Source organism: Rhamphochromis longiceps, linkage group LG3 (assembly GCF_057381845.1).
Source record: "Rhamphochromis longiceps isolate RC_006_pf linkage group LG3, R_longiceps_female_GT1.1, whole genome shotgun sequence".
Taxonomy (NCBI): Eukaryota; Metazoa; Chordata; class Actinopteri; order Cichliformes; family Cichlidae; genus Rhamphochromis; species Rhamphochromis longiceps.
In genome coordinates, this window is record NC_140559.1 from 10804617 (window position 1) to 10830568 (window position 25952).

General features: G+C 44.8%; 1 protein-coding gene and 1 pseudogene across 1 annotated transcript in view; one reads left to right on the plus strand and one right to left on the minus strand.

Moving 5' to 3' along the window:
* Positions 1 to 25952, plus strand: part of LOC146672878 (uncharacterized) — a 210235-nt gene that overhangs the window by 137590 nt on the left and 46693 nt on the right. The gene's annotated exons all lie outside the window — the stretch shown is intronic.
* Positions 1535 to 10948, minus strand: LOC146672885 (protein NLRC3-like; annotated as a pseudogene).

A 25952-nucleotide genomic window follows, 5' to 3' on the forward strand; every position in this document is an offset into this window, starting at 1 on the left:
TGTGTTTCCCATTATGTTGTAGCGCACTCGGCGCTTGCTTGGAAGTTTAGGGGTTTTTCGCTGTAAAAAGTTTTCTTCCCACGCACAACGGACACTAATGTTTTTGTCACTTTTTTTATGGAATCAAACTCAAAGTAAGGTCAGTACTTCCACACTTTAAACGCTGCACGCTCATACTCTCTCCCACACTCGATATATGATCCACTGTTGATCTGCACACAGCTGTTGTCACGACTGTCGCACTCGCTTACGTCACTGTCGTGAGACATTCTCTTTTTTCTTCTTTTTCTTTTTTTTCTTTTTTTTTTTTTTTTTGCCTGTCCCATTTGGTTCTTTAGCCATCAGAATTGTTGTCTGAAGACCAACAAGGATACCCAATGGATTTACTTTGCCAAATGGATCATCGTGGCATTGCCGTATTAGTCCATTTGGTCGATCTTTGTTTTTATTATTTATTATATTTTATTTTCAGATGTTACAGACGGGACAGACATGAGTGAGGGATAGGAAAGGGAGAAAGAAAGAGGAAGGAAAGGAAAAACAGAAGGGGAGAGGGACAGTGAGAAAGGGGGGGAGAAAAAAAAATAAAAATCTCCTGGATTACCTGTTGAGAGAAGAATAGAAAACAAGCAAAAAAACAAAAAAAAACAAAGCAACATACTAAACACAACACCATCGCATTAATCTAGCTAAGTGTAAACAGCAGTAAATACTAAATATTCAATGTTGTTGTGCAGCACGCAGGACAGATGTGCTTCGAAGTAGCAGCCAAGAAAGGTGTAATTTAAGTCTACGAGCAGTGAACACCCGTGTGCATACCTGTGTGGATCAGCGCGCTTGTATTCCAAAGGTTTCTCCATGTAACGATCTGCTAGGGAGTGTGGGGGGGCCACAGCCCCGTCCTCCAGGGTATGAAGCAGGTATGGAGGAGATCAAAACTCCAGACATCCAGAGGCCCCCAGAACACAAGAGACCATGGAAGACCAACAGAGGGGCAGCCGCTCCACTGTCCCAGTAAGAGCTGAGGAGAGTCCCAGATGAGGGTTCACTCAGCAGTCGCGGAGCAGAAGCCAGGGGGAGTTGCAGTGACGCGCCCGTGAGCTCCGCCGGCAGCCAGCTGTGCCTGAGTGACCGAGCCCCAGGCCGAGAGGCCGGGGCCACCCCACCTCCGAAGTGGACCGAGCGAGCCCCAGGTTCCAGTCCCCGATAAGCGGCCGCTAAGGAGTGAGCCGGTGTGTACCTGGACGCCCACCCCCGGACACAAAGAACCACCAACGCACCGACACCTGAGGGAGTCCGCCACTGGCAGGGGAAGTGGTGGTGGGTGGAGATAGGCCTCCAAACCTTGGAGGGCCTGAGGTGAGACATTCTCGCAAAGAAATCACGGTTTTAGTAACGCAGTAACGCAGCGTTCCTACGGGAAAGTAACGGTAATCTAATTACCGTTTTTGCAATAGTAATCCCTTACTTTACTCGTTACTTGAAAAAAGTAATCAGATTACAGTAACGCATTACTGCCCATCTCTGCTGAGTACTAGACAGGGATGACCTCTGTCAGTTTATGAGGACTCAGGTCAGCATATTTGAGGATCTGCTGAGGCTCTGACTGCTGGTTCAGTCTGCTCTCAGAACACCTACACCTTCAGAACAACTAGAACATTTGTATCTGGGCTGTTTGTTCTCATTAGAACACGTTGCACACCAGCATCACAACAGTTTGAAACATTCATCATGTTCACCTTTAGTGTTTGCAGTGTTTTATCTGAACACACAGACACACACCCGTATTCATGTGTGTTACAGTGAGAGTCTCAGCTGTTCTGTCAGACCTCCTGTCCTGATTCTGGAGCTTAAACTGTTGAAGGCAACAGCACAAACACACCTGGATGATGTCACTACAAGGTTCAAAAAGGAGAAGATGGTGGAGAGATCAGCAGAGCTCACCTGTACAATAATAAAAACAAAAATGATGACAGTTTTTTCAGTAATATTTAAACTTTATGAAACATGATCAGGGTGTGCTGTGTTCAGATCACAGACTGTATATTAAAGATGGACTTAGTGTCATTTGAAGCATTAGCATGAGCAGTCTGACTTCTTCCATGTTGTTTTTTGTCTGTGGAAGTAACCATGTTTATTACCAGCTCATGCTAACCTGTTTATCAGACTGTATGGTAACCTCTTCACACACAGATACCGGCTAATCAGCAACAGCAAAAGCAACTTTGCTGTCCCCGAGCCTTATGTTTGACACTTCTCCAATAACCTGATCAGATTTCAGAGAAGTTCAGGATCAATAGTTGGCGTGCTGTCAGAGGAGCAGCTGAGTTAGAGATGAAGAGACGTTTAAAGTGTTTCCTGTTTCCTCTGCTGTTTATCAGCTAATCAGCTCTTTGCTGTCACACAGCTCACCTGTGCAGGTGAGTCAGTCCATCTGATATTACCATGGTTCTTCTGCTTGACCATCTTTGATTCATGAAAATGTGATGGTCTAAAGTTTAAACATATAAGATATATATGTTTAAAAATGGCCAACGACCTCGGTCATGTTTATCTTTCACACACTGACTCCTGGTTTGAACATGAATATCTCAGAGTGTCATGATCCACGGTCATTTGACCTATTTTTAATTTTATGTGTGCCTTTGTCAGTTTGTATTCTGATTTATGTTTATTTCCACTTTGTTAGTCTTGAAACTCTTTTCTGTAGTGCCAATATTGTTCTGTTTAGCTTTTGATTATTAGATTCCCTCTTATGTCTTTGCCCTCTGTGTCTCTTTCTCTTTCTCTGTGTCTGTGTTTATATTTGTTGTGAGTTCTAACGTCTTGCTTCCCCCCTCATGTTTCATTCTGTTCCCTCCTGCCTGTCATGTTATCCATGTTCCCCAGTCATGTTCTCTGTGTGTCTGTCTGTGTCTCTGTGCGTGTGTTCCCGTTACTTCCTGTTTTATTTTGGTAAGTGTCTGACCAGAGAAATATGGCCTTCCTTATTATGTGTAATGTTGTATTTATGTTCCCATATTTGAGTGGAGAATTTCTCCTATGTACTGGATCTGGCATCTTTTGCCGAAAATCACATAAACACAATTAGATGCCCTTGGGCTAAAATTTTGTGAAAGTTCGCTGTCCTAAAAGTCACTAGAAGTCGTTAGATAACATCATTGCCTAATTTGCATAATTGATCATGCTTGTGTAATTGCAACTGACACTGTAGGAGAGAGAAATAGCATCGTGGAAGAGACATAAAGCGAGTAAAAACACCCTCAATGCATTTAGAATATATTTAGCACAACAAATTAAATTTATTTCAGCAGTTATTGTTTTTTTGATATCACAATTCCAACCCTCCTCCTTTATCCGGGCTTGGGACCGGAAGTGACCCGACATAGGCACTCTGGTGGAGTTACTTTTTGTGTGTATGTGGGTTTTTTTTAAAGAAATTTGAAACCTTGTGATCCACAGAAAATAACAGTAAAAGAAGAACATTTTTAACAATAACGTTGTTAACAAACTACATTAACAATCGAAATGGACAAAAAAGAAACAAAAAGCTGTACAAGCAGTACAGGCCCTGGTGAGGCTCAGTTGGTTTATGCTAGCAGCACAGGCCCTGGTGTGGTGCCTATGGCTCCAGCCAGCAGCACAGGCCCTGGGGTGGTGCAGATGGGTCCAGCCAGCAGTACAGGCCCTGGTGAGGCTCAATTGGTTTAGCAGCACAGGCCCTGGTGTGGTGCCTATGGGTCCAGCCGGCAGTACTGGCCCTGGTGAGGCTCAGTTGGTTTATGCTAGCAGAACAGGCCCTGGTGTGGTGCCTATGGGTCCAGCTAGGCCCTGGTGCGGTGCAGATGGCCCCAGCCAGCAGCACAGGTCCTGGGGTGGTGCCGATGGATCCAGCTGGCAGCACAGGCCCCGGTGCAGTGAGATGGCCTCAGAAAACAGCACAGGCTCTGGTTGAGGCTCAGTTGGTTTATGCTAACAGCACAAGCCCTGGTGTGGTGCAGACAACTTCTGGTAGTAGCAGAGGTCCCCCCAAAAAAAGACCACTTTCCAAGAATGTACAGAATAGTTTAAAATACTCTTAAAAAGCTTGTTAGAAAAAACTAAAATCCATTTAAGATAGTAAAAAAACAAACAAAAAAATACCCCAAAAATTCAAAGCAGACATTCAACAAGGAGACATGCTGCTGCCATCTTGGCTTCAAAAAATGCATGATTTCAGTGACATCATCCTCACGTGCAATGTCCTACTAAATGTAGGCTGTTCTGTTTTCTACTCTCTAATCTTTGTAATGTCACAGAGAGGTGATATGACTGATATGGTGATCGCAGGTACAGGAGCCTGCGATTGACCAATGACAAATAGTGAGCTACAACAACAAATAGATGAATGTGCTCTTTTGAAACTACATTTTTAACAGGTTAATTATGTCATGAAAATAATGTCTATGTAATTAATGAATGTAATGAAAAATAAAATATTCTTTGATCTGACCTCAGAGTTTTGAGTATACAATGACGACTCTGCAGCAGAGCAGACAGAAGCTTTATTCCTGAATCCTGTAAGTTATTGTTACTCAAGTCCAGCTCTCGCAGACTAGAGGACTGGGACCTGAGAACTGAGGTCAGTGCTTCATAACTTTTCATTGAAAGAAAACATCCACTTAACTCATTCACTGCCATTGACGTCTATAGACGTCAATTACGTTTTCCCCTGGCAGTGGGGAGTTACCTGATTTGAAAATGGCTGGCAGTGAATGAGTTAATCTAGAAATAAAGAGCAAGAGAAAAAAAGTGTTTTGATTCTGCAGTGAGGAGTTAGAAGATTTAGCAATATTTAATGTTTCACAAGTGGCTGGGAGGCCTTATATGGCCTTCCTTATATATGGCTGGGAGGCCTTATTTTAGACAGATGAAGAGCATCTGTCTCCCAAACCAAAACTCTGTGCTGTTTCCACCCAAAAAGTGTCTGAAAGCTGAAAATCCATTACCTGACAATTCTATCAGTTTTTGCCAGTGATTCAGTAATGCAACACAGATTGGTCCAGCCTCAGCTTCAGCGTCAGCCTCGCCTGGTCCAGCCTCAGCTTCAGCGTCTGCCTCGCCTGGTCTAGCCTCAGCTTCAGCTTCTGCCTCGCCTGGTAAAGCCTGAGCTTCGGCTTCTGCCTTGCCTGGTCCAGCCTGAGCTTCAGCTTCTGCCTCGCCTGGTCTAGCCTCAGCTTCGGCGTCTGCCTCGCCTGGTCCAGCCTCAGCTTCAGCGTCTGCCTCGCCTGGTCTAGCCTCAGCTTCGACTTCTGCCTCGCCTGGTCCAGCCTGAGCTTCAGCTTCTGCCTCGCCTGGTCTAGCCTCAGCTTCAGCGTCTGCCTCGCCTGGTCCAGCCTCAGCTTCAGCGTCTGCCTCGCCTGGTCTAGCCTCAGCTTCAGCTTCTGCCTCGCCTGGTCCAGCCTGAGCTTCAGCTTCTGCCTCGCCTGGTCTAGCCTCAGCTTCAGCGTCTGCCTCGCCTGGTCCAGCCTCAGCTTCAGCGTCTGCCTCGCCTGGTCTAGCCTCAGCTTCAGCTTCTGCCTCGCCTGGTCCAGCCTCAGCTTCAGCTTCTGCCTCGCCTGGTCAAGCCTGAGCTTCAGCGTCAGCCTCGCCTGGTCCAGCCTCAGCTTCAGCGTCAGCCTCGCCTGGTCCAGCCTCAGCTTCAGCGTCAGCCTCGCCTGGTCCAGCCTCAGCTTCAGCGTCTGCCTCGCCTGGGCCAGCCTCAGCTTCAGCTTCTGCCTCGCCTGGTCTAGCCTCAGCTTCAGCGTCTGCCTCGCCTGGTCCAGCCTCAGCTTCAGCGTCTGCCTCGCCTGGTCCAGCCTGAGCTTCAGCTTCTGCCTCGCCTGGTCCAGCCTGAGCTTCAGCTTCTGCCTCGCCTGGTCTAGCCTCAGCTTCAGCATCTGCCTCGCCTGGTCCAGCCTCAGCTTCAGCGTCTGCCTCGCCTGGTCCAGCCTCAGCTTCAGCGTCTGCCTCGCCTGGTCCAGCCTCAGCTTCAGCGTCTGCCTCGCCTGGTCTAGCCTCAGCTTCAGCTTCTGCCTCGCCTGGTCCAGCCTCAGCTTCAGCGTCTGCCTCGCCTGGTCAAGCCTGAGCTTCAGCGTCAGCCTCGCCTGGTCCAGCCTCAGCTTCAGCGTCAGCCTCGCCTGGTCCAGCCTCAGCTTCAGCGTCTGCCTCGCCTGGGCCAGCTTGAGCTTCAGCGTCAGCCTCGACTGGTCCAGCCTCAGCTTCAGCGTCTGCCTCGCCTGGTCAAGCCTGAGCTTCAGCTTCTGCCTCGCCTGGTCCAGCCTGAGCTTCAGCTTCTGCCTCGCCTGGTCAAGCCTGAGCTTCAGCATCAGCCTCGCCTGGTCCAGCCTGAGCTTCAGCGTCAGCCTCGCCTGGTCCAGCCTGAGCTTCAGCTTCTGCCTCGCCTGGTCTAGCCTCAGCTTCAGCATCTGCCTCGCCTGGTCCAGCCTCAGCTTCAGCGTCTGCCTCGCCTGGTCCAGCCTCAGCTTCAGCGTCTGCCTCGCCTGGTCCAGCCTCAGCTTCAGCGTCTGCCTCGCCTGGTCTAGCCTCAGCTTCAGCTTCTGCCTCGCCTGGTCCAGCCTCAGCTTCAGCGTCTGCCTCGCCTGGTCAAGCCTGAGCTTCAGCGTCAGCCTCGCCTGGTCCAGCCTCAGCTTCAGCGTCAGCCTCGCCTGGTCCAGCCTCAGCTTCAGCGTCTGCCTCGCCTGGGCCAGCTTGAGCTTCAGCGTCAGCCTCGACTGGTCCAGCCTCAGCTTCAGCGTCTGCCTCGCCTGGTCAAGCCTGAGCTTCAGCTTCTGCCTCGCCTGGTCCAGCCTGAGCTTCAGCTTCTGCCTCGCCTGGTCAAGCCTGAGCTTCAGCATCAGCCTCGCCTGGTCCAGCCTCAGCTTCAGCGTCAGCCTCGCCTGGTCCAGCCTCAGCTTCAGCGTCAGCCTCGCCTGGTCCAGCCTCAGCTTCAGCGTCTGCCTCGCCTGGTCCAGCCTCAGCTTCAGCTTCTGCCTCGCCTGGTCCAGCCTCAGCTTCAGTGTCTCCCTCGCCTGGTCCGGCAGCTGCCACGCAGTCACCCAAGCCACGTCCTGGACGTCATCGCCGGCGTGGTCGCCCACCGGACCAGCTCACCGTCTTCCTCGCCGTCTTCCTCGCGGCCACACACCAGATCGCCTCCAGCGTCACAACCGGCCACGTGGCCGCCCGCCTGAACTGCCTCGTTTCGGCCACCGGCCGCGTGGCCGCCCTCCCTGAACTGTTTTTGTTCCGGACTCCATCCCCCCGTCCTGGGCCCCCTCCGCCCGGCCTGTTCTGGTCTTTTTCTCTTTCAGCCGTCGGGTGCCGGCCTTTGAAGGGGGTGGGGGGTGGGGGGGGGGGTACTGTCAGGGTTCCTGGGTCGTTGACCCAGTGTTTTCCATTTTGTCATGTTCGGTTTATTTTCACATCTATGTTTTCTGTGCCAGCATACCGCCTGCATATTGTGTTCCAGTTATTTCCATGTATCATTAGTCAGACTAAGTTCACCTGCGTACTCACCGGTTTCTAGTCATTCATCACCCAGAGTGTATTTAAGTCCTCAGTTCCATCCGATCGTTGTCGTGTCATTGATGATGTTGATGTTTTGTTGTCGTTTCCACCTGCGTTCAGTCAGCCAGCCATTCAGTCAGTCGTACAGCCAGCCATTTCCTACCTCTGTTCTGTTTGTTCACTCCATCGACAATAAACACCAACCTTCACCTACCTACCTGTGAGTCCAGCGTTTGGGTCCTCCTTCTCTCATCCACGACACAAATCCTGACAGTTCCATCCTATTTTAAACATGCAGAAGCAACTCCTCTATTAAAAAAAACAGAATCGTGATCCTAGCTCCACTAGTAATTATCAGCCTATTTTAAAATTGCCATTTTTAAAGAATCAGAATCAAAAACTTTATTGTCATTGTCACAAGAACAACGAAATTAAGAATGGTCCCCGATCATTGCATCATCCCTAGCAATATCAAAATATAAATAAAACAATAAAATTCAAAAAATTAAATAGATAGAATACTTAAAATACTAATAAGACGTAACAGTAAAACATTCACATACATTCCCACACACATGCTTCAGACCGTGCATAGATAAACACAAGAGTGGCGTGATGGACATTTTTTTTGTATTCTTGACCATTTTCAGTCTGGCTTTCAAAAGCAGCACTCTACAGAGACTGCTCTCTTTAAAGTCTATAATGATCTATTAATGGCGTCTGATGCAGGGAATTGTTCTGTGATCATTTTGCTTGATCTTACTGCAACCTTCGATACCATCGACCACAAAATCCTACTTAACAGGCTCAAGGTTTTGGCTGGTATATCTGGCTCTGCCCTAGACTGGTTTTCTTCCTATTTATCAGACAGGACCTTTTCTGTTAGGATTGACAGGTTCACCTCTGACATTGCTGCCCTGACCTGTGGGGTCCCACAGGGTTCAGTTTTAGGTCCATTATTATTTTCTTTTTATATGCTTCCTTTAGCTGGTATCATTCAATCTTTTAGCGACCTGTCTTATCATTTTTATGCTGATGACATTCAGCTGCATATGTCCTTTAAGCCTCATCAGCTGGATAGGCTGTCCACCCTAGTCCAGTGTTTAACTCAGGTTTCTGATTGGCTTTCAGGCAACTACCTCATTCTAAATACTAAAAAGACTGAGACCATGATCATAGCTCCTCCTGAGCTACATTCTAAAATTAGTCAGGTTCTTGACTCTTTCTGTCCTTCCGTCAAGTAAAACATTTGAAATCTTGGAGTAATATTTGACTCTTCTCTGGCCTTGACTCTCATTTAAAATCATTGTCTCGTTGCTGTTTCTATCATTTAAGAAACATCTCCAAATTGCGACATATCGTCTCTTCAGCTGAACTGGAAAAACTCATTCATGCATTTGTGTCATCACGCTTGGATTACTGTAGAGTATTTAGAGCACTAAATGGCCCCAGATTATTTATCCAAGCTTCTTACAAAATACACCACTGCTCGCCGTCTCCGCTCACAGACTCAGAGTCTGTTGGATGTTCCTCGTACACGACTAAAGACACAAGAGCCTTTCAGTCTGTTGCACCAAGGCTGTGGAGTAGTCTTCCACCAGAAATTAAATTTGCTTGACTCTGTGGATTCTTTTAAAAATGCAAATAAAAACTTTTCTCTTCAAACAAGCCTTTTGTTGATCTACATATTTTGTATTTTTTACTTTTACATTTAACCTTTTGCATTGCGTATAATGTCTATTGATTGTACTGTTTACTGTTTTCATCCTTGTGTACAGCGCTTTGTGACTGCCTGTCTGTGAAAAACTTTACTTATTTATTTATAAGCTTCATCTGGCTACTATATAGGCTGAAATATTCTAAGGAGCCCCTGATGATCCTCTACCTAATCACATGAGCCAAGGTGTGAAAACGGGTGTGGGTCACAATCAGCCAGGGTTTCAGGTGAGCTCATTGTATGAAAGTTTGGGTTCCAGGGCCCCTAACACACATAGAAAATATTGCACGGGAGTCAGGGACACAAAAACTCACCTGGAGCACACACAGAAGACAGTCTGCACTTTGTTGTCTTTTTGCACTGTAAATAAACGCACTCGCTTCATTTAAAGAGTCTTGCATTTGAGGCCCATATCCACAGATTTATAGTTTTAACATGTTTTTTCTCATAGTTATTGCTATCAAGGGTGGGGAAACTAGTTATTGGGTTTAAGGAGAATTACTTTTTTGCATAAATTCAGTTTGGATAGCTTTTGTAGCTTACTTAAATCAGGATATAAAAACTGCATTTTGTACTTTGCTTTCATTGATGATCCAAAACATTTAAGTGTGACAAATACAATAAACAAACAAATCAAAATAACAAACAAAAACAAAAAGTCCAAAAGACAGCAAAGACTTTCACCAAATAGCATTTGACCGTAAGTGCTGGCAATTATTAAATTCAGTGAGAACAAACATATTTACTTACAGAGCCTTGTTGGAGGCTCAGCCTCAGAAGAGCCTCCTCTGAAACAGAGTATTTCTTCAGGTCAAACACATCCAGATCTTTCTCTGATGACAGTAAAATGAAGACCAGAGCTGACCACTGAGCAGGAGAAAGTTTATCTGTTGAGAGACTTCCTGATCTCAGGGACTGTTGGATCTCCTCCACTAGAGAACGATCATTCAGTTCATTCAGACAGTGGATCAGATTGATGCTTTTCTCTGCAGAAAGATTGTCATTGAGCTTTTTCTTGATGTACTGGACTGTTTCCTGATTGGTCTGTGAGCTACTTCCTGTCTGTGTCAGCAGACCTCGTAGGAGAGTCTGATTGGTCTGCATGGAAAGACCCAGGAGGAAGCGGAGGAACAAGTCCAGGTGTCCATTTGGACTCTGTAAGGTGTTGTCCACAGCACTCTGGTGGAGAGATTTTCATCTTGGTGTATTAAATAATTTAGACCACATGGAGGTTGTTTGTTGTTCTTCTAGCAGATTGACTCCAGAGTTGATGAAGGTCAGATGGACATGAAGAGCAGCCAGAAACTCCTGAACACTCAGATGGATGAAGCAGAACACCTTGTCCTGGTACAGTCCTCTCTCCTCTTTAAAGATCTGTGTGAACACTCCTGAGTACACTGAGGCTGCTCTGATATCGATGCCACACTCTGTCAGGTCTGATTCATAGAAGATCAGGTTTCCTTTCTGCAGCTGATCAAAAGCCAGTTTTCCCAGAGACTCCATCATCTTCCTGCTCTCTGGACTCCAGTGTGGATCTGTCTCAGCTCCTCCATCATACTTGACCTTCTTCACTTTGGCCTGAACCACCAGGAAGTGGATGTACATCTCAGTCAGGGTCTTGGGCAGCTGTCCTCCCTCTCTGGTTTCCAGGATGTGCTGGAAACCAGTAGCAGTGATCCAGCAGAAGACTGGGATGTGGCACATGATGTGGAGGCTTCGTGATGTCTTGATGTGGGAGATGATCCTGCTGATCTGCTCCTCATCTCTGAATCTCTTCCTGAAGTACTCCTCCTTCTGTGGGTCAGTGAACCCTCTGACCTCTGTCACCATGCCAACACAGTCAGGAGGGATCTGATTGGCTGCTGCAGGTCGTGTGGTTATCCAGAGGCGAGCAGAGGGAAGCAGTTTCCCCCTGATGAGGTTTATCAGCAGCACATCCACTGAGGAGGACTTTCTAGGGTCAGTTAGGATTGTAGTTTTGTGGAAGTCCAGAGGAGGTCGACACTCATCCAGACCATCAAAGATGAACACAACCTGGAAGTCTTCAAAGCTGCAGATTCCTGCTTCTTTGGTTTCAGTAAAGAAGTGATGAACAAGTTCCACCAAGCTGAACTTTTCCTCTTTCAGCACATTCAGCTCTCTGAAAGTGAATGGAAACATGAACTGGATGTCCTGGTTGGCTTTGTCTTCAGCCCAGTCCAGGGTGTATTTCTGTGTTAAGACTGTTTTCCCAATGCCAGCCACTCCCTTTGTCAGCACTGTTCTGATTGGTTCATCTCTTCCAGGTGAGCCTTTAAAGATGTCTTCTTGTCTGATTGTTGTTTCTGGTCTGTCTGGTTTCCTGGATGCTGTTTCAATCTGTCTGACCCAGGGCCGTGCAGAGAGGTTTAAAGGGGCGGGTGCTCAAAGTTAAAAAGGGGCACATTGAACCAGGCTGAATAACAACAACACACATTCATCAAGAATCTAATATGGGAAGGGCAGGGTTGTGTTGATCTGAGACTGTAGACATTAAAAAGTCCATAGGAGAGATGGTAGCTGATTAAACAAGTGTCATGAGATAATAACAAAATGCAAAGATTGGTGACAGCGCTTGGAACCATAAGGCAACAAAAAACTGTGAGAAATAATTTAGGCTCTGCCTGTGAATCACTCTTTGCTTCTCTTCTTCCTTCCATCCCATCATCTCATATATCACTCTGCACTTGCTGTCTATCTGAGAACAAGGCACAACTTGCTATTGCAATAAACTATAATCTAATTATCCACACCTAACAACTCTTGCACTTAATCTATAATAAAATGATGACAGAAAAATGTTATAGCCCTGCCTTTAGTAGCCTCACACAGCTCCTGCTGTTTCCTCCTCATGTCCTTACCAGCCATGTCTGCACAATGTTATATCATGAGTAATATTTTTTTTAAAAAGCCATCTAAATAAAACACACACATGCACGCACACACAGTGACATTTTAGACCTTCTTCAGAATACTGTATATACTATGGGCATCATGGTGCTGATCCAGAATCCTTACATTATTATTTATTACTAGAGCTACAATAATAAAGCAAAGAGGAGGGGGAAGTAATAAATATGAAATAATGTATTTATGATGATTCCATGTGTTTCACTATCCACTCTGTGCAGGGCAAAGCTTATTACATGTTTAAACTGTAGAGATACAATCATTTTACTGCTGTAACATCCAAATTTTGTCTTATTTAAAATATAAATCTAATATAATCTGCTTCTTAATGTATGTTCTTTAAAATACAGCGTGTGTTTTTAATATATTATAATTATAATAATTATTATGTGGACATGCATATTAGATCGTTTTTTAGTGAAATATAATCCCTCCAGAAAGGCAGGAAAAGCCCGGAAACTTACTTTAAAACTAAATATGTTCCCTAAAACGGTGACAGAGCTACAGATCCATGACAGCCTTACACAGGTAGCCAGCAGCTGTGACCAGCACTACTTGTGCAGTTAATAAAAGGACAGGTAATGTTTGTCGCGCTGTTGCACACACAGCACGCTCGTTTGTTTCAGTTCGTCAGTTGCAACAAGACAACTTACCAACGTGTACGTAATAAGCCAATACTCCTGGGTGCTACACACTACAGTGTACGCTGTACACCTACTTACTGGTTTTGTCGCATCAGTCTGTGTCTCTGAGTTAACTTGTGTTTCTCCTACAGCTCCGGACCGCAAAAAATGCGCGTGCTCTTTGTGAGCTCGTTCCCGGCTCGTAACCAGCGCGTTCTGCCGTCAAGGGCGATCATTGGTTAAATGTGATCATGTGACTGATGCAAGCCAGTTGCTTTTATTTAGCAAAACTGTGATTAATAGTTAAATATTATTGTTGAAGGGCACAGACAGGACTCCGCACGCACACTCACATAAAAAAAAAAAATAATTTTTTTAAAAAGTTACCTCAACAAAAGGGCACTTTGGGCACCCATCAGGAAAGGGGCGGGTGCTCAAGCCCCTCTACCCCCCCCCCCCCCCCCCCCCCTCTGCACGTGCCTGGTCTGACCTCATGTTCATCATTGACCTCTGCAGTCCCTCCCTCTGTGATGTGGAGCTCTGTGTAGATCTGATTCAGAAGGGTTGGGTTTCCTGCTTTAGCGATCCCCTCAAACACACACTGGAACTTCTTCTCCAGATTAGATTTAAGTTTACCCCGACACTTTTGAAGAACCTCTGAATTAAACACAGCAGATAAGATGATTTGTCAGTTTAAACAGTTTCAAGAACTGTTTTTAATTGCTTATTTTTTTGCATCTTTATGATAACCTAACCTTGTAACAGAGGCCACACATAATAGAGGACACACTCTTGACCTACTGATCTCCAAGGGCCTGAGCATTTCAAAGGTTACTGTGTCTGATGTGGGCCTGTCTGATCATTACTGTGTTTTCTTTGAAAGTAAAATCTCAGCCCACACAAATATATCAACAACAGTGATCACAAAACGGTGTATAACTGAACACAGTAGTGAGATCTTTAACCAGGTCTTCCCATTAACACCTGACCTGTCCAGAGGGTCAGTCAATGAGCTCGTCAATAGCTTCAATGCTAACATGTTAAATGTAATGGACACTATTGCTCCCATTAAGGTGAAGGTTATCTCTGGAAGGAAAAAGTCTCCATGGAGAAACTCCACACTGGTGAAAAATGAAAAAAGAGAGTGTAGGAAAGCTGAGCGCAGATGGAGAAAAACAAACCTCCAGGTTCATTATGACATTTATAAAGAGAAACTTCACAATTATAATTTACAACTGAGGAATGCAAGGAGGTCCTACTTCTCTGACATCATCACTAAAAACAGCCATAATGCTCGGGTCTTATTTTCTACAGTCGACAGGCTAACAAACCCTCCTGTGTCAGTGGCAGCTGAACTTCATTCGACCATGGCCTGCAATGACTTTGCCAAATTCTTCACAGAAAAAATCCAAAAAATTAGACAAGCAATTGGTACATCAACAGCAGATCCAGGATATGTACTGTGTCCACCGAAAAACTGTTTAAACACCATGAAACAGTTTCACCCGATTAACAGCAAAGACCTGGAGGACATCTTAGGTCAACTGAACTCCTCCTCCTGCTGTTTAGATGTCCTGCCAACAAGTTTTTTCAAAAAGGTCTCAAAGACTTTAGAGTCAGACCTGTTACAGATCGTCAACTTTTCTTTATTATCAGGTGTGTTTCCAGAATCACTAAAAACTGCTGTAATAAAACCTATACTGAAAAAGGACAATCTTGACAAGACACAAATGAACAACTACAGGCCGATCTCAAATCTCCCATTTTTAAGTAAGATCATTGAAAAAGCAGTTTCTCAACAGCTCAGTTACTTCTTAAAACAGAATAACTGCTACGATGCCTTCCAGTCAGGTTTTAGACAGAACCACAGCACTGAAACCGCTCTGACCAAAGTGTTTAATGACATATGTCTGAACACAGACAGTGGAAAAATGTCAGTCCTAGTTTTACTGGATCTCAGTGCAGCATTTGATACAGTTGACCACAACATATTACTCAAACGACTGGAGAACTGGGCAGGTCTTTCAGGAACTGTACTAAACTGGTTCAAAACATACTTAGAAAACAGGAAATACTTTGTATCAATAGGTAACTTCACATCTGAGCAGACAAGTATCACATGTGGAGTTCCCCAAGGTTCCATCTTGGGACCCCCTCTGTTTAACATCTACATGCTCCCACTGGCACAGATTATAAACAACAACAAAATAAACTATCACAGCTATGCAGATGACACACAAATATATATCACAATGTCACCAGGAGACCGAGGCCCTGTACAGGCTCTTGGTAAATGCATTGAGGAAATCAATGACTGGTTGTGCCACAATTTTCTCCAACTAAACAAAACAAAACTGAGGTAATAGTCTTTGGTGCCAAAGAAAAACGATTACAGGTCACCAGAGAACTTCAATCTATACACCTAAAAACCACAAACCAGGCGAGAAATTTGGGTGTAGTGATGGATGCAGACCTAAACTTAGAAAAACACATTAAGACAATAACAAAGTCAGCTTACTATCACCTCAAGAATATTTCAAGGATAAAAGATCTGATGTCTCAACAGGACCTGGAAAAACTAGTCCATGCATTCATCTTTAGTAGGCTTGATTACTGTAACAGCATCTTTACAGGTCTACCTAAAAAATCAGTCAGACAACTACAGCTCATTCAGAACTCTGCTGCTCGAGTCCTCACTAAGACCAAAAAAGTGGACCACATCAGTCCAGCTCTGAGGTCCTTACACTGGCTGCCTGTCCGTCAGAGGATAGACTTTAAAGTTCTGATGCTGGCCTATAAAGCTCTGAATGGTTTAGGACCAAAATACATCAGTGACCTCCTGACTCAGTATGAACCTTCCAGATCCCTCAGGTCATCTGGATCCGGTCTTTTATCAGTTCCCAGAGTCAGAACCAGACACGGAGAAGCTGCATTCAGCTTTTATGCTCCTTATATCTGGAACAAACTCCCAGAAAGCCTCAGATCAGCTGAAACACTCAGTTTATTTAAATCCAGGTTGAAGACTCACCTGTTCTCAGCTGCATTTGAATAAAGCACCAAATCCACACTTTAAGCTTAAATTTCAAAACTTACATTAACTACTGATTTTATCTACTGTTCTGATTTTATCTTAAATTTCAAAACTTACTGATTTTATCTACTGCTCTGATTTTATCTGTTTTGATTTTATATACTGTTTTGTTTGTTTGTTTGTTTGTTAAGTGGGTTTAGAGCTCTGGGTAGCTCCCCAGCTGGGTCTAGAGAGTATTTTAAATTCAGGGAATTTAAATTAAAAAGTAGCTCGTCCACAGAAGGACTGGTAGCTCCCCTTACGATAAGGGTTCAGATCGCGCGAACAGGTGTGAATGTGAATGTGTGTGTTTAGTTAGTTTGTTTGTTTGCTTGTTTTAATCAATTTTAAATCATGCTTTTTATTTGTTTTTGTTTCTAATGTCTCTGTAAAGCACTTTGAATCACCTTGTTGTTGAATTGTGCTATACAAATAAATTTGCCTTGCCTTGCCTTAAATCTTATCAGATATTTCAGTCACATACTCTCACATCAAATTAGGCCTTCTACTCAACCATGTCTTATTTTCATTTTTAAAAAATGGTACAAAGTGTAGATGTACATTTTTAGGTATATATATGTAACCCAAGTAAAAACAGATGCATAAATAGCAAGAGACAAGTGAAGTCTAATAATATGAATAGCAAAGAGATAAATTGATTTATTGAATCTTGTTATTTAGTTAAAGGTCAAAGTTCATGTAAAATGGTTTAAAACATGTTGACGTTGTTTAAAATAAGTAATCATTCTTTTGTTCTGAATTCCTTGGTGGGGGGAGGGGGTGGCAACATAAAGTAAAAACCACCATCACTTCATGCAGAGACCCCTTCGGCGCGAGCTGCGGTCTCAAGGCTGGAGCTGAACAAAAAGGCAAGGCAAGTTTATTTGTATAGCACAATTCAACAACAAGGTGATTCAAAAACACCCTGATAATAGACTGTGCTTAGACTGTTCTTCCCATTCCCTACAAGGCCACCTGGGTTGGCTGGAAGACTGTTTACTTTGCCTGGCAGGGCAAAGGACACTGTCTCAGCTGAAATCTGGACACATACACACACACACACCCAGACATATATACACATGCAGATATACACGCATCCCCCCTCCAAACGCCTTCGACGCTTATTCCCTTCCGATGTTGACGGTGGATCAAGGAGACCAGCGCTTATGCTGCAGGCCCGGATGTACTGTCTACACTGGCTGTCTCTCACCCTTTACCCACCACTGTTGCTTGTAATGTGTTTCTTTGGTGTATTAAGAGTTTATTCATGTGCAGAGGTGTTTTTTTCTGTTCTCAAACTGATCTCCCTGTTGGAGCTCAGTCTGGGGGGAGTTTTTTTTTTTCCTTATCTTTCCTCATGTGGTGCATTTTACATTGTTATACCTCTCTGACCTGTCTTCCCCATGTGATGTTTGTGTAATGTATGTATGGTCGGAGGGTAAGACGGCGCTGGCACGGCTGGCAGCCTTAACCCAATTTCCCTCGGGATGAATAAAGTACGATCAACCAATCCAACAATCAATCACGGGCAAACAGAACAATTACCGGGATCGGTGTCATGTCTGGAGATGTGGGAGTTTTCACCTTGGCCTGTCATTCTACATGACCACAATTCCACAGCTAGGGGTACAGGGAGACTAAGTCCTCATTCCAGGTGTCTGCTGTCAATTCCCCGTCAATCAGCTGTTGATGACGTCAGCCTGTCACCTCTGCTTCCGATTGCTCTCCTGAATGCTTGCTCCATAGCCTACAAATCATTTGTACTGGATTCACTGTTTCTTACTAAATCTTGGCAGCAGGAGAATGAATTTATCCACCTTAATGAGCTCTGCCCGTTCGACTGTCACTTCATCGGGACTCTGTGTTTGGACCGCCGCGGTGGTGGTCTGGTAACCCTTCACCAGATCAGTTTCACTTGCAGAGCTATGGACTCTGAGTCTTTCCCTTCCTTTGAGCCAGCTTCTTAAGGTTGGTTCATCAGATATATCTCATTGTACAGGGTGGGCCATTTATATGGATACACCATAATAACATGGGAATGGTTGGTGGTATTAAATTCCTCTTTGTGGCACATTAGTATATGTGAGGGGGCAAACTCCTCAAGATGGGTGGTGACCATGGTGGCCATTAAGAAGTCGCCCATCTTGAATACAACTTTTGTTTTTTCAATAGGAAGAGGGCCATGTGACACATCAAACCTTTTGGTAATGCCACAAGAAAAACAAACTGGTGTTTGTATTCAAGATTTTACGGACTTTTTATCTTCGATTATTAAACTTGAGAAGGTCTTAATGATTGGGGATTTCAACCTTCACATGGATGATCTTAGCTGTAGCATGGCCTCTGACGTTCTATCCATTACAGACTCTTTTCATTTTATTCAGCATGTCTCTGGACCCACCCTGTTAAAGGCCACACCTTGGACCTCGTGTTTTCTCTTGACATAATTAATGTTTGTGTTAAGGACATACAAGTGAGTGACCATTCTGGTGTTGTTTTTATTCTTAGCTTCCCACTGTACACACCATCTTCTAATCTCATGTTCCATAAGCGGTTCATAAATCAGGATGTTGCTTTGAAGGCTGCACTGATGCTGATGTTGCTACACAGTGTTTCAACAATCACTGCTTGGAGATTTTAAATTCGGTGGTACCTATGAAATCTGTCATTGCTGCCCCAAAAAGAGCTCATCCACAGATAAATGATGACGTAAGGAAGGTCAAAAGAATCTGTAGAAAAGTAGAACACCTTAGGAAATCAACTAAACCTAAAGTTCACAGACTCCACCTTAGGGAACTTTGGGTTTCCCTACATGAAACCATAAAAACAGCCAGATCAAGATATATTTCTCAGTTAATCTCATCAAGCAAGAAAAATTCCAAGGTACTGTTTGACTCCATAAACTCTATTGTTTCCCCCATGGTCCACCCAAGTATCCGTGTACTCTATATCTGGCACACAAAGGACAGAACCAGCAGGTGTGGGGACCTCTGGCAAAGTCACCGGTAACTGAAACTGCGCAGGGCACTTGCTTTGCCCCGGTGGCGCTGGCAAGGTGCAGTTCTTAGCTGGCGTCTTGGCCTCCAGGAGTCCAGAGTCGGCTGAAGGCAGAAACTCAGCCTCTGGCGAGGCCCTGGGGTGATTAACAGTCTCTAAATTAGCCAGTTTCTGAGAAACTAGAGTGGTTTTAATGTGTTTGTCTCTCCGCTTAAAATGGGCGCCAGGAACGGGATTCAAAATGGGTGGTACAGACACAGCCTCCAGTATGGAGGGGGCAGGTGACCGGGCTAATGGAATAGATGCAGGCTGGGTTAATGAGCTGCTAAAGGCTGATGTACTGGTTGAAGTGAAACTGGAGTTGGTGGTGGAGTGGATGAAACACAGTCAGTTACTGTTATGGATGTTTTAAAAACGCCAACTTGTGAGAGGTCAGTTACCACGAAGGTGGGTAAGCTCCGTGTACTGTCTTTACTCCCCCCACGAACAGCCCCAGAGAACACAGTCTCAGAAGCACCAGCGTCCTTTGAACTCACCACAGCTGGTCGCACAGAAGTCCCTGAATCCGGCTGTGGGGTGAAGCACCGGCGGCGCGATTGTTGCTTCCCCACCGCTGACGGCTCCGACGGGCAGGGGAAAACCTCCGGCGGGTCGGGCCGTGAAACCTCCGGTGGGTGAAGCTGAGACGGCTGCTTCGGGACGGTCGTAGTCCACTGTTGTTGGGCAGAATCCGCCACTTCCCGAGCTTGCACTGCCTCCCGGGCTTTATGCAGCTCAGAGATTAAATCTGTAAATCCCCTGACCTGGTGGAGATAGGGATTTCCATCCAGAATAGCCTCAATGGCATTTATCCCCACAACCTTCACTCGTGCGTTGGAGGTGTGGGTTACCCAGTCCACCAGGTGGTTCAAGGTTCAAGGTTCAAGGTTCTTTATTTGTCACATGCATAACACACAGTGAAATGTAGCCTGACACGCTCCTCGACATGTGCAAAAATTGGGGGGGGGGGGGGGGGGGGGGTGTAGAGGAAGAACATTATATATATATATATATATATATATATATATATATATATATATATATATATATATATATATATATATATATATATATATATATAGTATATACACTGGGTGAATGTGCAGTAGTAGCAGCAAGCAGGTGAATTCTGTACATTAATATGAATAGACATCTGACTATTGTGGAGCAGGGAAATTATTTTACTGCTATTGTTAAATAATTATCATCATTACCATTGCATTAATAATATAATCTGTAGTTTATATTGCATTCAGAGGTTTAAACAGTGTGTGTGTCTTTCAGAAAGACTAAGTTGCAGGCTGACAGGAAGTTGCAGAGAGTTTGCAGAAGTGAAAGCAGAAAGTTATTTTGAGCAGCAGGCTAGACGAGGCTATTTGAATTACTAGGTTATTCAAATTGATCATTGCTTTAACAATGTAACAGATAGCTTTAAGATGGCCTTAAGATGTGTATGCATACAGGTATTATATTAACCTTGTATTTCAGATGCAGTTATAACTATTTTATACATATTGCATATCTGTGCTTATTTGAGTTGATGTTCAGGTTCTTTAAGGGTTTTAAGCTTCACTAGTGAGAGTGTCTAGATGATCCATGCTGAGGGAAAACTAGAACATAGAAGGATTGCAATACATGCTTACAAAACACTTATATCAGGTCATTTTTATATTAAACTTTTAGTAGAGGTTCTTGGTTAAAACATTTATTTAGTAGATGACATATACATAGTCTCAGTTAGGTTGTTACACATAAAGATGAGCCTCTGTCCTGGTGAAAGGTCAGATGTGCAACAGGTGAATTGAGAAAGAGCATTTGAGGACGAGACGCAGACAGTTAGTAGGCGAAGAGGTGACATAGAGGCTGAGTGAGGTCAACACACACACACACATGAGTTAGGTTTATTTATAGGAAAGAGGTTAGTCATGTCTGGCTGTAACTGCAAAATTGTCTCTGTAAACGAGGAACCGTTCCTTGTTGTCTCGGCAAGAAAGAGGAACTGAAAGGTAGAAAGGAAGTGCCGGCGATGAAAATAGAAGATGATGTTCTTTCGAACTGTGTTAAAAGTCATTGTGGTTTTGAGTTGACGTATGTATATATCCTGTCTGTGACATATGAAGGGGCGTCATTAATTCAAACCCTGATGCTATAAAAATCTGTGTATGCTTTGAGTAAGTCGAAGATCAATTGCTGTCTGCGTACAGAGTTGGCTTCCCACACGTGTGTATTCATTAAAATCATTGTTTGACCAAGATCTTCTGGACCATGGTGGTTTGTACTCTCCTTCCTCAATTTTGAACCTTAACACTATTTTACAGGATAGACAATATAAACATATTTAAAAGTAAAGGAATTTGAAATGTACATTGTGCCTTGGTTTAGAGTGTCTGGAAGAGAGTCCTGTCTCAGTCAATTATAGATGATGTGAGAGGGCGGGTGTGTGTGTTTAGGGCACGGATGGCTTGGGGATAGAAGCTCCTCTTGAGTCTCTCTGTCCTTGCCCGGATGATGCGGAACCTTCTACCAGATTGCAGAAGTTGGAACAGTTTGTTGCCAGGATGGGACGGGTCCTTCAGTATCTGCGCTGCTCTAGTCCGGCATCTCCTGGTGTAGGTGTCCTGAAGCGGGGGGAGAGCAATCCTGCAGCAGCGTTCTGCTGTACGGATCACTCTCTGGAGAGCTTTTTGGTCCTTCACACAGCTGTTCCCAAACCACGATGTCATGTTCTGTGTGAGGATGCTCTCCACAGCGCCTGTATAGAAAATCCTGAGGATCTTTGGAGAGACCCTGAACTTCCTCAGTTGTCGTAGGTGATACAGGCGCTGCCTAGCCTTTTTGGTCTGGACCTGAATGTGGGCAGCCCATGTCAGGTCAGAGGAGATGTGGACACCAAGATACTTGAAGGACTGCACCCTCTCCACTGGAGCTCCATTGATGATAATGGGCTTGTAGTCTCTGTGCTGACCCCTTCTGAAGTCCACCACCAGCTCCTTGGTCTTGCTGACGTTCAGCTGGAGGTGGTTGTCCTGGCACCACGATGCCAGATTCTTCACTTCATCCATGTAGGCCGCCTCATCGTTGTTGGAGATGGCACCCAACACCACTGTGTCGTCAGCAAACTTCACAATGGTGTTGGAGCCATGGGTGGCCACACAGTCTGAAGTGTAGAGGGAGTAGAGCAGTGGCGAGAGGACACATCCCTGAGGTGCTCCTGTGTTGATGGTGATGCTGTTGGAGAAGCACCTGCCCACCCTCACCACCTGGGTTCTGCCAGTGAGGAAGTCCAACACCCATGCACACAGACGGCTGTTAAGTCCCAGATCCCTGAGCTTTGTGAACAGTCTGCAGGGCACTACACCTAGGGCACTATAGGTGTACACTAGGGCACTATACGCGCCCTAGGTGTAGGGCGCGTGCGAGGTCGCTCTCCCCGGGCGAGTCCACTGGATCCATCCTGTGGTCGCGTCGTATTCTCACGGCTGCGCAGCAGTCGTGTCGTGAATTGAGAAAAGGATCCAAAATGCAGGTACTGGCTGGGGTGCGAGTGAATGTTTATTTGCAGAGGTGATAAGGTGACAAAACAGGAGGAGCAGAGCGGGGAGTAAACCAACCTAAACTGGGGAAAACTAAAGAACTCAACTTAAACCAAACACGCACGGGAGGAGGAACAAAATACACAAAGAAAGATGGCGGAGAGACGCAGACTGAACACCGGGTTACACAGAATGATGCAGACGGACATGGCGTTAAACAGACAACACGACAGAGAGCACAGGAAAACACAGGGCTTAAATACACGGGGAGTAATCAGGGAATGGGCCACAGGAGGGAGACACAGCTGGGAGCAATTAGGCTAACGAGACAGGGGAGAGGTAAAACTGAGAGCCTCACTGACATGAGACATGAACTTTCAGAATAATACAGGAAACTAACAGACAGAGAACCAGACAGGAGGACTCATAAGTAGACACAATAACACCATGGACAGACAGGGAACACAGAGAAGTGGGAGCAGGCAGGCAAAGAACAGAAACCTAACAAATGGCAAAATCACAACAGAATACACACTCAAAAGGAAACACAAAACACTGAGTCCTCAGACTCAGGACCATGACAGCATGCTGCTAAGAATATAGACTGTCTTCTTCCGTTTGGCCGCATACGCCGTCAGCGTGGCAGCAGAGGTTGAAAACACCTAAGAAATAAGATAAATTGTTATTTCCATAGCCCTTTTACACACAATGAAACACATAAACATAGAACCACAAAAGACCTGCAACATACCTGAGTGGTGAATTCATTGCGATCTGTCTGTCTAGTGGATTGAGGAATTTCCCTGCGAATCTTGTTGACTGTGCCGAGGATGGTGGTTTTCCGTCTAAGAAGTTTTTGCGTAAGTGAAAGCGATGTGAAAAAATTGTCCGTGGTAACATTTCTGCCCTTGTCTAGGAATGGTTCCATCAGCCTCATTACTACATTTTCAGAAAGTCTCTCCCCAGTGGGACGATTGGGGTCCTTGCCAAGATATGGGAAGACATTGCAAATGTACTTGGATTTTAGGTCGCAAGCCACCCAAAACTTGATCCCAAACTTGTCAGGTTTACTTGCAATATACTGCAGGGTTGGGGTTATACTGTGGGTTTCCCAGGTTTGCTGACCAGCAGTCATGTAGTGATGGAACCCTAGTAACCCCCCCGCAAGATGACAATTGCATCCACCTCAACACAAAAGGAAGTTCACAGCTTTTAGCAGCTCCCCACCCCCACACACAAACAAAGAGGCAGTTGGCAGTTAGAAATCAGCAATCATTCACACACACCCACTCCCCCACTTCTCAGGTAACGGCCTAATTTACATATGAATTGAGGCTAAAAGACGAGCCAATTTAGCTTCCACTTGGCTGACAGAGGGTTAGAAAAGCCTGGGACTTCCAGTTTTGTGTTGTTTCACAAATTCAAAGTGAAACAACACAAAACGCTGCAAACCACAACACAATTAAATATAAATTATAATATGAAAACAAAAAGAAGATGCATATTCTCTGTCATATGGACCTGCATGAATAAACTTTCTGAATCCTTTATCATGTGGAACCGAAAATAGTTGTGGATGATTACTATACCTTTCTAATGTGACGTTGTTGTCCCTGCTCTCTTTCTCTCTCTCTCCCTCCCGCTCTGTTCCTGAGCTACTGAGTGTAACTACCGCCCCTCCCCCCTCTGCCCAGCGCAAAGCACAAGGCTCAGGTGCAGAGGGAAGCGGAAAAAAGTGCGAGAGAGAGAGAGAGGGTGAGCGAAAGAAAGAAAAGACATGGCTCCTTATGTCTCGCGTCGTTCACGTCAATGATCCGGCATTAAGAGCCGTTTCGTTCGCGACCGACACATCACTTGTGCTTTCAGTTACAGAACTAGGTGAAACTTTTAACTGCCTCTAATGTCTGAGATTAAAAATGAATTCAAAACTGCTCTCATTCCACTCGGCGTTGGTGGTCCAGTTGCCATGAAATATGGAGAGGCAGATTTGTGCTGTTTGTGCTGGAGATGATCATGTGACAATGAGTTCAGGAAAGTGAAGTAAAACTTTAAAAAAGGAACCAAACACACAGGTATTCATGAGGACGTTTGGATGAAACAAAAGCAGAAATGGAGTCTGGACTTTAGAAACATGTAGAAATGTTTGTTGGGGGCTTTCTGTCCTGTTACTGAGAGCAGCATTAAAATGATGTTTCTACTGTAGTGACACTTTAAACTGGTTCCACTGCAGATCACAGAAACACTGTTAGTGGAAGCTGTTTTTAGCTGAGCTGTGTCCTTAATCCAAACTGAAGTGAACAGTTTGCTGCAGAGCAGGAAGCATCTTCATGACAAACTCGTGTTACACTTTAACAGCTCCATGTTTCTTCTTCTACTGGTTTTAACTGAAAACGTTGACTTCCTGTCTCACTACAGTGAATAACTGCTCTTCTTTAATCATTTGTTTGATGCTGATTTTATACATTCATTTAGATTTAATCAGATCAAAAATGTTTCCATGACATTCGTCATAAATGTTCCACTGACTGCAGCAATAAATAATAAATCAAAGGCTTCACAGTCTGTGGGCCCACTGTGGGTCCTGAAGGATTTCCATGAAAAACCTTTAAAGTCTCTGATAGAAGTTCTACAAGTGAGTCCTCTTGTTCTCACACGTCTGAGCTCCTCACTGAACTTCAGCTTCAGACCAACAAGTCCAAACCTGCTGCACTGACAGACAGGAAGGAGCCAGGGCTCCACCTCTGATGGAGAAGGAGGCAGATTTTCACAATAAGAGCACATGTTCCCAGAGGACTTTGATGTATTGTGAGCTGTTGAAGGATGGGATGGACTGATGTTACAACTATTTTAAATTCAAACGCTTTCATTTGCCTGAATATCAAACATCATCACTTACACACTGAGTCACAGTCAGCTGACTGCTCCTGTAGATGGAGGACAGACGTTTATTATCAGTGAAGACAGCAAAGTTCATAAAGACACAGATGAGGGAGTTTGGTGTGGAAGAACACCTTTGGGATGAAGCAGAGTAAAGGAAAAATAAACATAATAACAGGCTCATAATGATGATGCATATTTGGAATAAGTGCACATCTAAAGGGCACAAACAGTGCAGCTGTGAACTCTCTCTGCAGTCACTCCATCATCTAAAGACACTGTGGATGTGACACAGAGAGGAAACTCAGCTTTTCTTCCTGCTCTTTCTCTCGCTTCACCTTCCTGTTAAACTCTGGAAGCACAAATCAAAGACGGTCAGAGGAACTCAGCAGACCAGCTGCTGCTCCATCTACAGGTGGAGACACCACCCACCTGTCTTTAACCAGAGTCACAAAGTAACAGAGTGAAGAGCAGCAGGTGAAGCACAGAGGAAGGAAAGAAGGAAACAAGGTCCATCTGTGTCCTTCAAACAAGCATCAAGGTTTCATAGCTAATGAACATAAAGCTGGAAACACACAGTTCATACAGAAGTGATTTGATCACCATACATATCAGGAAATCAGTCATTCAGTCTTCGTGCA